A 12785-nucleotide genomic window follows, 5' to 3' on the forward strand; every position below is an offset into this window, starting at 1 on the left:
GTTTTGGATTTTGATCATTTTAACAGGTATGTATTGTTATCTCGTTATTTTAATTTACAATTCTCTAATGACATAGGATATTGAATATATTTTTATATGTTTACTTGCCATATGTATAACTTCGTTGGTAAGGTGTCTAGTCAGACAACTGGTTTTTAAAATAAGACTTTTATAACATTCATCATTTTGTATTAAACTTTACTCAGCTTTTAGAATTAAAAAGAAGCAACTTAAATTCTCTCATATTACAAATAAGAAAATTGAGCCAGTAGAGGTGAAAACTGAATCCATGAAAGTAGCTATAAATTCAGAGGGAGAGGCCAGGCACGGTAGCTCACACCTGTAATCCCAGCACTTTGGGAGGGTGAGGCAGGCAGATTATGAGGTCAGGAGTTCGAAACCAGCCTGGCCAATATAATGAAACCCGGTCTCTACTAAAAATACAAAAATCAGTCAGGCATGGTGGCACACACCTGTAGTCCCAGCTACTTGGGAGGCTGAAGCAAGAGAATCGCTTGAACCCGTGAGGCAGAGGTTGCAGTGAGCCAAGATTGTGCCACCACACTCCAGCCTGGGCAACAGAGCAAGACTCCATCTCAAAAAAAAAAAAAAAAAAAAAAAAAAAAAATTTAGAGGGAGAAGAAGAGACACCAGTGAAACATATAGGAAAGATGTGACCAGAGAGAAGGAAGTAGAACAAGAAGAGCAGTGTTGTAAGAATCAAAAAAGGCTACAGGTGAAATAGATTTTTTTATTTGTTTTGAGAAAAAGCTTTGCCAGCAGCAATAGGCTGTGTGTAGTGCAAATAATCAGTGATCACTGCGAGGCAGCAGGACAGAGTGGAAAGAGTATTAGACTGCCTCTGTCGGCAACCTGGGGCACATGACTTGAAAATTTTTTCTGGGTTCTAGTGTGTTCATCTGTAAAATGAGACTATGCTTCTCTAGTTTCTAAATTCAATGTTTTCTTTATTACAGGATCTTCCCTTTGTCAATTTCTTGTACAACTTTTTTCTTTGAAAATTTTGCTAATTTATTTATCATCTATATCTCTGTGCCCTGTTAGATCTTCAATGACTAACCATCTAACCAAGATTTCATTTCCCTCTGCATGCTTAGAGAATTACAGTTACGATAACTCTTTACAAACATCTAATATAGTATTCATGAACACAGAATTTAGGTAAGCAGTCTTCTCTTATTTGTTACAATTTTGCCAGGATGTTATAGTATAAACTTGACCATTTATTTTACATAAAATATCAAGAAATTAAGATTTCCTACCTAAGTAATTTATGTATCTGCAATATCCTGTTAGCTTTGACACTATTAAAATTTGGAATGAAATACTTTTTGGAGGTTAAAATATCTGTGGGCAAAGCTACCTCTAATCCACCGCTTTCAAGGAGAGACATCAAGAAGAAGCAGTCTTTACCAAAGTGAGAGTTTCACAGCTTAAATCTGAAAAGAACTGTCAAACATTTCTTACTCTCTTGGATACAGTGTAAATTAGTTAAGATATAATTACAACTAATAATCGTTACCATTACTACCATAGCTTCATTTACAAAAGATTACTTCTTCCCTAATTAAACGAAGCATTCAGTGCTTTACATAACCAATTAAAATCTTAAGTAGTTATATTATGCAGCTAAATATGTGAAAACCAAGAATAATAAGCCAGATAATACAAAAGAAAAACAGTGATGTGAAATGAATTATGGCAAAAATGAGCAAAGTGAAAACACATTTAAACCATAACCTTTTTGGAAATTTGAGGTGTCCAAGAGGTCAGTCAAGGATGTACACAGAATCAGGTGGTATGAAATCTAACAGCAAAATATAGGGTAGCCCAGTCTAACAACAAAATGATATAGTGGATTGGCTGATTGAAGTTTATTTTCACTCAGAGATCAGAGATATACTTGAGAGTACTTTATCTGGACTAAGTTGTAACCTTCAAGGTGAAGATGTAATCACGAAACTAGAACTCTGTGTAAGGAGGGCAGTGGAGACAAGTAAATAAAGCTGACTGGCAAAAATCCCTATGGTCCACACAGCATCCTATTCTACCTGTATCATTTAAGGTACCAGAAGATAAACATCTGCAACCTATTAAGAAAGCAATAAACCAACCTGGAAGTAAAATAAAAGGCTAGAAGGAAAGCTATACCCAGTGTCTTGGGAGTATCTGTGAGATAAAACAGGATATATCTCACTTCATTTCTGGAAGGTCTGAATCCAATGACTTAAACAAAACTCACTATAGACAATATTAACAAATATTTATCCCTTTCTCCTTTTCCCAATCACTCTTCCTTAACCCTTTGCCATCTGGTTAACCATAAAACATTTCTTTGAAAAGTCACTAAAAATCTGCTAAATATTACATTCAATAGGCATGTCCTCATCTTCAAGTTTTTGACCTGTATCATGACATATAGATCACTTCTTTTTGACAATTATATAAACTTTGGTTCTATAACATTGTACTATCTTAATCTTTCCCTTACCGCTTTGGGCCTTTTTTCTGTTTCTTTTGGCTTCTTCATTTACCAATATATTTTCCATAAGTATTTAATTATAAAGTATAGTAAAGTCTAAAGTGATTTTAGTACCTCTGACATCTTTTTGAACAAGCCAAGGACCTAAATACACATCTAGGTTAGTTCTCCCCCCCGCCCCCAGCATTTAGAATGTATTATTCCATTCTCTTCTGACAGTTGGGATTTTAATTTTTGAGATGTTTGAAATCGCCCACCATAAGCTGGGTACTGTTAGAGACTTCAACTCAAAGTCAGATACCCCACCAGAAATAGATAAAAAGATAATGGTACATCTGAGACACAAGCACCAGAGGGTATGAGCAAGCTGCATGAGCAAGCAGCTCAGATGCCCATGCAACCCACCAAGTTTCCACCAAAACACCTCCCTCACCTCACACCAATGGTTACATAGGGATTACTCTATGGCCAGCTGAAGGAGGAGGAAAAAACCTGAGCTTTTATGGTGAGATTATGGATAGGCTGACTTGGTATGCAGGTGCCAGTAAAAAATGAGAAGCAGCTGTGTGATAACATCACTCGTAAAGTCTTTGAATAACAGTGTAGAAGGAAAATTTCCCCGAAAGGTGAAGCTTTGAGCATTACACCTAGAGACCCACTTTGTGTGTTCTATAAATTCCTTAAGGCTGAAAGGTATAAAAGTCAGCTTTAAATTCTCCTTCTCATTTATTCTTATCAGTCTTGGTTTTAAGATAACATAAAACTGGCTGGGCGCGGTGGCTCAAGCCTATAATCCCAGCACTTTGGGAGGCCGAGACGGGCAGATCACAAGGTCAGGAGATCGAGACCATCCTGGCTAACCCGGTGAAACCCCATCTCTACTAAAAAATACAAAAAAAAAAAAACTAGCCGGGCAAGGTGGCGGGCACCTATAGTCCCAGCTACTCGGGAGGCTGAGGCAGGAGAATGGCATGAACCTGAAAGGCGGAGTTTGCAGTGAGCTGAGATCTGGCCACTGCATTCCAGTTTGGGTGACACAGCGAGACTTCGTCTCAAAAAAAAAGAAGAGAGAGAACATAACACTTAGTCAAGTTATTTATGCAACAAAAAAAGAGGGGGGAATTTTATAAGGATACAGGAATATTTTACAGAACTCCAGGGCAGGAATGAAACCAGGCCAAAGAAAAAATTCTTAAAAAAGAGACTAGAATTGCATCTGCACTATTTTTCCATCTCATCCTTTTGGAAAGTATCATTCTCTCTTTCTCCCCACCCCATCTCTACATTTTTTCTATTTCTCTAGTGGAAAAATGGCCAATCTATATTTCTCAAGGTTTTATATAAATATATATGAGTGTATGTTACAGCCCTGCCACTTAAGACACCAAATTTTAAAAATTTGGTGTAAATATAGATTCTCGAAGATGGCCAAATAGGAACAGCTCCAGTCTCCAGCTCACAGTGTGAGTGACACAGAAGACGGGTGATTTCTGCATTTTCAATTGAGGTACCGGGTTCATCTCACTGGGGCATGTCGGACAGTTGGTGCTGGTCCGCAGGTGCAGCCCAACCAGCGAGAGCTGAAGCAGGGCGAGGCATCACCTAACCTGGGAAGCGCCAGGGGGAAGGGAATTCCATTTCCTAGCCAAAGGAAATTGAGACACACAACACCTGGAAAATTGGGTAACTCCCACCCTTATACTGCGCTTTACCAAGGGTCTTAGCAAATGGCACACCAGGAGATTATATCCCACACCTGGCCCAGAGGGTCCCCCGCTCACGGAGCCTCCCTCATTACTAGCACAGCAGTCTGAGATCTAACTGCAAGGTGGCAGCAAGGCTGGGGGAGGAGCGCCTGCCATTGCTGAGGCTTAAGTAGGTAAACAAAGCCGCCAGGAAGTTCGAATCGGGTGGAGCGCACCACAGCTCAAGGAGGCCGGCCTGCCTCTGTAGACTCCTCCTCTGGGGACAGGGCATAGCTAAACAAAAAGCAGCAGGAACCTCGGCAGAGGTAAATGCCCCTGTCTGACAGCTTCGAAGAGAGCTCCACCGGGAGCTCTGATCTCCCACTGATCTCCCAGCATGGAGGTTAAGATCTCAGAACGGACAGACTGCCTGCTCAAGTGGGTCCCTGACCCCTGAGTAGCCTAACTGGGAGATATCCCCCACTAGGTGCAGACAGACACCTCACACCTAACATGGCAGGGTACACCCCTGAGACGAAGCTTACTGAGCAAGAATCAGACAGCAACACTCGCTGTTCAGCAATATTCTATCTTCTGCAGGCTCTGCTGCTGATACCCAGGCAAACAGGGTCTGGAGTGGACCTCAAGCAAACTCCAACAGACCTACAGCAGAAGGTCCTGACTTTTAGAAGGAAAACTAACGAACAGAAAGGACATCTACACCAAAACCCCATTAGTACATCACCATCATCAAAGACCAAAGGCAGATAAAACCACAAAGATGGGGGAAAAGCAGTGCAGAAAAGCTGGAAATTCAAAAAAATCAGAGCACATCTCCCCCTCCAAAGGAATGCAGCTCATCGCCAGCAACAGAACAAAGCTGGACAGAGAATGACTTTGAAGAGTTGAGAGAAGAAGCCTTCAGTTGATCAAACTTCTCAGAGCTAAAGGAGTAACTACCTAACCAGCGCAAAGAAACTAAAAATCTTGAAAAAAGAATGGATGAATGGATAACTAGAATAATCAATGCAGAGAAGACCTTAAAAGAACTGGTGGAGATGAAAACCATAACACAAGAACTACGTGACAAATGCACAAGCTTTAGTAACCAACTCAATCAACTGGAAGAAAGAGTATCAGTGATTGAAGATCAAATGAATGAAATGAAGCGAGAAGAGAAGTGTAGAGAAAAAAGAGTAAAAAGAAATGAACAAAGCCTCCAAGAAATATGGGATTAAGTGAAAAGACCCAATCTACATCTGATTGGTGTGCTTGAAAGTGACAGGGAAAATGGAACAAAGTTGGAAAACACTCTTCAGGATATCATCCAGGAGAAGTCCCCAACCTTGTAAGGCAGGCCAACATTCAAATTCAGAAATACAGAGAATGCCACAAAGATATTACTCGAGAATAGCAACTCCAAGACACAAAATTGTCAGATTCACCAAAGTTGAAATGAAGGAAAAAATGTTAATGGCAGCCAGAGAGAAAGGTTGGCTTACACACAAAGGGAAGCCCATCAGACTAACAGCAGATCTCTCGATAGAAACTCTCCAAGCCAGAAGACAGTGGGGGCCAATATTCAACATTCTAAAAGAAAAGAATTTTCAACCCAGAATTTCATATCCAGCTAAACTAAGTTTCATAAGTTAAGGAGAAATAAAATCCTTCACAGACAAGCAAATGCTTAGAGATTTTGTCACCACCAGGCCTGCCCTACAAGAGATCCTGAAGGAAGCAATAAACATGGAAAGGAACAACAGGTACCAGCCACTGCAAAAACAAGTCAAAATGTAAAGACCATTGATGCTTGGAAGAAACTGCATCACTACCGAGCAAAATAACCAGCTAATATCATAATGACAGGATCAAGTTCTCACATAACAATATTATCCTTAAATGTAAATGGACTAAATGGTCCAATTAAAAGACACAGACTGGCAAATTGGATAAAGAGTCAAGACCCATCAGTTTGATGTATTCAGGAGACCCATCTCACATGCAGAGACACACATAGGCTCAAAATAAAGGGATGGAGGAAGATCTACCAAGCAAATGGAACACACAAAAAAGCAGGGGTTGCAATCGTAGTCTCTGATAAAACAGACTTTAAACCATCAAAGATCAAAAGAGACAAAGAAAGCCATAACATAATGGTAAAAGGATCAATTCATCAGGAAGAGCTAACTATCCTAAATATATATGCACCCAATACAGGAGCACCCAGATTCATAAAGCAAGTCCTTACAGACCTACGAAGAGACTTAGACTCCCATACAATAATAATGGGAGACTTTAACACCCCACTTTCAACATCAGAGAGATCAACGAGACAGAAAGTTAACAAGGATACCCAGGAATTGAAGTCAACTCTGCACCACCGGACCTAATAGACATCTACAGAACTCTCCACCCCAAATCACAGAATATACATTCTTCTCAGCACTACATCGCATTTATTCCAAAACTGACCACATAGTTGGAAATAAAGCACTCCTCAGCAAATGTAAAAGAACAGAAATTATAACAAACTGTCTCTCAGACCACAGTGCAATCAAACTAGAACTCAGGACTAAGAAACTCTATCAAAACCGCTCAACTACATGGAAACTGAACAACCAGCTCCTGAGTGACTACTGGGTACATAACAAAATGAAGGCAGAAATAAAGATGTTCCTTGAAATCAATGAGAAAAAAGATACAACATACCAGAATCTCGGGGACACATTTAAAGCAGTGTGTAGAGGGAAATTTATAGCACTAAATGCCCACAAGAGAAAGCAGGAATGATCTAAAATTGACACCCTAAGATCACAATTAAAAGAACTAGAGAAGCAAGAGCAACCACATTCAAAAGCTAGCAGAAGGCAAGAAATAACTAAGATCAGAGTAGAATTGAAGGAGATAGAGACACAAAAAACCCTCCAAGAAATCAATGAATCCAGGAGCTGTTTTTTTGAAAAGATCAAAAAAATTGATAGACCCATAGCAAGATTAATGAAGAAGAAGAGAAAAGAATCAAATAAATGCAATAAAAAATGATAAAGGGGATATCACCACTGACCGCACATAAATACAAACAACCATCAGAGAATACTATAAACACCTCTACGCAAATAAACTAGAAAATGTAGAAGAAATGGATAATTTCCTGGACACTTACACTCTCCCAAGACTAAAACAGGAAGAAGTTGAATCCCTGAATAGACCAATAGCAGGCTCTGAAATTGAGGTAATAATTAATAGCCTACCAACCAAAAAAAGTCCAGGACCAGATGGATTCAGAGTCGAATTCTACCAGAGGTACAAGGAGGAGTTGGTACGATTCCTTCTGAAACTATTCCAATTAATAGAAAAAAAAAGGGAATCCTCCTTAACTCATTTTACGAGGCCAACATCATCCTGATACCAAAGCCTGACAAAGACACAACAACAACAAAAAAAAAGGATTTTAGACCAATATCCCTGATGAACATCGATACAAAAATCTTCAATAAAATAGTGGCAAACCGAATCCAGCAGTACATCAAAAAGCTTATCCACCATGATCAAGTGGGCTTCATCCCTGGGATGCAAGGCTGGTTCAACATACACAAATCAATAAACGTAATCCAGCATATAAACAGAACCAAAGACAAAAACCACATGATTATCTCAATAGACGCAGAAAAAAGACCTTTGACAAAATTCAACAGACTTTCATGCTAAAAACTCTCAATAAATTCGGTACTGATGGAACGTATCTCAAAATATTAAGAGCTATTTATGACAAACCCACAGCCAATATCATACTGAATGGGCAAAAACTGGAAAAATTCCCTTTGAAAACTGGCACAAGACAGGGATGCCCTCTCTCACCACTCCTATTCAACACAGTGTTGGAAGTTCTGGCTAGGGCAATCAGGCAAGAGAAAGAAATCAAGGGTATTCAGTTAGGAAAAGAAGAAGTCAAATTGTCCCTGTTTGCAGAGGACATGATTGCATATTTAGAAAACCCCACTGTCTCAGCCCAAAATCTCCTTAAGCTGACAAGCAACTTCAGCAAAGTCTCAGGATACAAAATCAATGTGCAAAAATCACAAGTATTCTTCTACACCACTAAAGACAAACAGAAAGCCAAATCATGAGTGAACTTCCATTCACAATAGCTTCAAAGAGAATAAAATACGTAGGAAAAAAAAAAGGGAAAAAAAAGGAAAAAAAATACGTAGGAATCCAACTTACAAGGGATGTAAAGGACCTCTTCAAGGAGAACTAGAAACCACTGCTCAGTGAAATAAAAGAGGACACAAACAAATGGAAGAACATACCATGCTCATGGATAGGAAGAATCAGTATCGTGAAAATGGCCATACTGCCCAAGGTTATGTATAGATTCAATGCCATCCCCATTAAGCTACCAATGAGTTTCTTCACAGAATTGGAAAAAACTGCTTTAAAGTTCATATGGAACAAAAAAAGAGCCCGCATTCTCAAGACAATCCTAAGCCAAAAGAACAAAGCTGGAGGCATCACGCTACCTGACTTCAAACTATACTACAAGGCTACAGTAACCAAAATAGCTGGTACTGGTACCAAAACAGAGATCTAGACCAATGGAACGGAACAGAGCCCTCAGAAATAATACCACACATCTACAGCTATCTGATCTTTGACAAACCTGAGAAAAACAAGAAATGGGGAAAGGATTCCCTATTTAATAAATCGTGCTGGAAAAATTCGCTAGCCATAAGTAGAAAGCTGAAACTGGATCTTTTCCTTACTCCTTACATGAAAATTAATTCAAGATGGATTAGAGACTTAAATTTTAGACCTAAAACTATAAAAACCTAGAAGAAAACCTAGGTAATACCATTCAGGACATAGGCATGGGCAAGGACTTCATGTCTAAAACACCAAAAGCAATGACAACAAAAGCCAAAATTGACAAATGGGATCTAATTAAACTAAAGAGCTTCTGCACAGCAAAAGAAACTACCATCAGAGTGAACAGAGAACCTACAGAATGGGAGAAAATTTTTGCAATCTACTCATAATTGGCTAATATCCAGAAACTATATCCACTGGCTAATATCCAGAACCTATGAAGAACTCAACGAAATTTACAAGAAAAAAACAAACAACCCCATCAAAAAGTGGGCAAAGGATATGAACAGACACTTCTCAAAAGAAGACATTCATACAGCCCGCAGACACATGTAAAAATGCTCATCATCAATTGCCATCAGATAAATGCAAATCAAAACCACAATGAGATACCATCTCACACCAGTTACAATGGCAATCATTAAAAAATCAGGAAACAACAGGTGCTGGAGAGGATGTGGAGAAATAGGAACACTTTTACACTGTTGGTGGGACTGTAAACTAGTTCAACCATTGTGGAAAACAGTGTGGCGATTCCTCAAGGATCTAGAACTAGAAATACCATTTGACCCAGCCATCCCATTACTCGGGATATACCCAAAGGATTATAAGTCATGCTGCTATAAAGACACATGCACACGTATGTTTATTGTGGCACTATTCACAAGAGCAAAGACTTGGAATCAACCCAAATGTCCATCTGTGACAGACTGGATTAAGAAAATGTGGCACATACACACCATGGAATACTATGCAGCCATAAAAAAAGGATGAGTTCGTGTCCTTTGTAGGGACATGGATGCAGCTGAAAACCATCATTCTCAGCAAACTATCACAAGAACAGAAAACCAAACACCGCATGTTCTCAATCATAGGTGGGAATTGAACAATGAGATCACTTGGACACAGGAAGGGGATCATCACACACCGGGTCCTATTGTCGGCGTAGAGGGGGAGGGATAGCATTAGGAGATATACCTAATGTAAATGACAAGTTAATGGGTGCAGCACACCAACATGGCACATGTATACATATGTAACAAACCTGCACGTCATGCCCATGTACCCTAGAACTTAAAGTATAATAAAAAAACAAAAAGATAAAAAAATACAGATTCTCGTGTGAAAAATTCCAACAGATTCAACCGGAATTAGGTACCTATTCTTAGTCCAATCAACTTGGTCGAGTCACCTTATTCAAAACAGTTGCTGGGGCTCAGCCTTGACTCTGAGGGAGAACTGAGCTACTATGTTCTGAACAAATAGCTCTATCCTCTTCATTCATTCTCCCAATCATTCCAGCTGAAAACCTAAGTCAGTTTAGGCTTATCCTTCTCTTTCATATACTATTAATGTATAGTTCTGTCATAAAGAATTAATTCATTCTTCTTTCAAAATCCAGTATTATCTATTCCTTCTCCATTCTCATGGACTTTATTACTTGCCAAAATGATAGTTCAAAAACAGACATTACACTGTAGTTAAATTTGCATTTCTTAAACTACTGGTGAGGATAAACTTTTTTTTTTTTCATCCTATAGACTATTAACATTTCTGCTTTCTTGGTCGTATTGTGGACTTAATTGTGTCCCCCAAAATTCATATGTTGGAGTGTTAACTTCAATGTGACTGTATTTGGAATAGGGTTTTTAAGGAGGTAATTAAGGTTTAATGGAAGTCATAAAGGTGAGGCTCTAGGAAGAGACATCAGGGTAATGTGCACAGACGCAAGGCTATGTGAGGACAAGGCAAGAAAGTAGCCATCTGTAAGCCAACGAGAAAGGCCTTGGGAGATACCAAACCTGCTGACACCATAATCTTGGACTTCTAGGCCCCAGAACTATAAGAAAACAAATTTGTGCTGTTTAAGCTCCAACGTCTTTGAAGCTGAAAGACTTTTGTTATGGCAATGGCAATCTAATGCAGTTTGCCTCAGTGTTCATTATTTTTCTTTTGACACATTTGTTTCTTCTAATAACAGCTCTCTAGGCATTAAGACTCTTAGCTCTTTATACACAATAAACATTAACAAACATTTTTCCCAATTTATTTGCCCCCCTACCTTTGTTTTCATTTTGCTTTATATAACTGATTTTTTTTTTTTGGAAAGTCCAATTTTTCAAACTTTTCCTTTATGGTTGCTGCACATGAAATTATGATTAAGGCCAGCCTTCTCATCCCCCAGAATATTTATATTTATATATAGGTTCTTCCAATTATTTTTCTTTTTGGTCTCATTTATTATTTTCAATGTATGATGTAAGGTATAATTTTTTTTAAAATATAGCTTACAATGGATCGGGCGTGGTCGCCCATGCCTGTAATCCCAGCATTTTCGGAGGCCGAGGTGGGAGGATCACGAGGTCAGGAGATTGAGACCATCCTGGTTAACACGGTGAAACCCCGTCTCTACTAAAAATACAAAAAAATTAGCCGGGCGTGTTGGCTGGTGCCTGTAGTTCCAGCTACGGGGGATGGTGAGGCAGGAGAATGGCGTGAACCCAGGAGAAGGAGCTTGCAGTGAGTGGAGATCGCACCACTGCACTCCAGCCTGGGTGACAGAACGAGACCCCGCCTCAAAAAAAAAAAAAAAAAAAATATATATATATATATATATATATATATATATATACATACACACACACACACACATAGCTTACAATTATCCCTGTACCATGTAATAATTTTACACTGATATGAAATATTTCATCGTATACTAAATACTTACAATTTAACTCCTGTTGCTTTTTATTTATGACATTCATTCATTCAATAATTTATTTTGGAGGCTATATTCTTCCACATTTATTGTAAGGGAAAAAGAATTTTCCAGCAAGTTTAAGAAACATTGTTTTGGGTGTCTTAAATCATAAAAGACTATGAGGGAAAGCTCTTAACGTTAGTTTTTAAATTAAAATTGTTTTCAGCTAACAAGATGAATATACACAAAATTATGTTAATCCAGTGATGAGCCTAATTAAAGGAGGGGGGTACCATTTGATTTAGTTGCATTATACTAATCAAAAAGAACAGAAAAAACGATGGTGAAGAAACTACAAAAGGACTGTCAGCTTTTTCAGGCTCCTTTTAAAAGAATAGTTCTTGTCCTTCTAAAACTAGTTATTCAAAATTCTTTTTTCCCCCCTCAATTCTCTTGATAAAATTCAGACAGTAAAGAGGTATAAGCCAGTGGGGCTATTTTTACAAAGATCATTGCTTAGTGCTAGGAAGAGAATCCAGAAGACGGGAAGTTGAGGGTTGTGTTCTAAAGATTCTCTCAAAAAAAGGGTACAGAGAAACTCCAAGTTGTACACGCCCAGCAATGTCCATGTTGGACGTGCTTTGATACCACCTAAATCTCTCCTGTCCGAGTTCAAGGACCGAACCATTCCAGGGATTTTAGAAAAAAATGAGGAGACATGAAAATGATGCCAAAGCCATAGCTATTATTACAGACATCCATTATGTTAACTCTGCTTTCCATATGCAACGCACTCTACATACCATGGGCACCTTATAAGCACATAGCAAATGTGAAAAATATTGTCAACATTGCTTTGATAATATTATGATTAATATATATTCGAATATATAATATATTTGAATATAATATATATTATTGATACAAAAATATTATCAACGCTGCTTTAGAGAAGATGAAACTGAGATAGGAAGAATCATAATAAACTGTCCAAGATCACGGGGCAAAAAGTTCACCTCAACTGAAACCT

General features: G+C 38.6%; 1 long non-coding RNA gene across 3 annotated transcripts in view; it reads right to left on the reverse strand.

Annotated features, from left to right (window-relative positions):
- The window catches only part of LOC115897049, a 61751-nt gene that overhangs the window by 48595 nt on the left and 371 nt on the right, over window positions 1-12785 (reverse strand). Inside the window, exon 2 of one of the 3 annotated variants that reach the window (XR_004056998.1) lies at window positions 11347-11463. The exons of 1 other annotated variant lie outside the window; for it this stretch is intronic. This is a non-coding gene — a long non-coding RNA (uncharacterized LOC115897049). Of the gene's footprint in view, window positions 1-11346; window positions 11467-12785 lie in introns of all 3 variants that reach the window. One more of the 3 variants, XR_004056996.1, reaches the window with a different exon arrangement.

Source organism: Rhinopithecus roxellana, chromosome 4, assembly GCF_007565055.1.
Source record: "Rhinopithecus roxellana isolate Shanxi Qingling chromosome 4, ASM756505v1, whole genome shotgun sequence".
In the NCBI taxonomy this organism is placed as follows: domain Eukaryota; kingdom Metazoa; phylum Chordata; class Mammalia; order Primates; family Cercopithecidae; genus Rhinopithecus; species Rhinopithecus roxellana.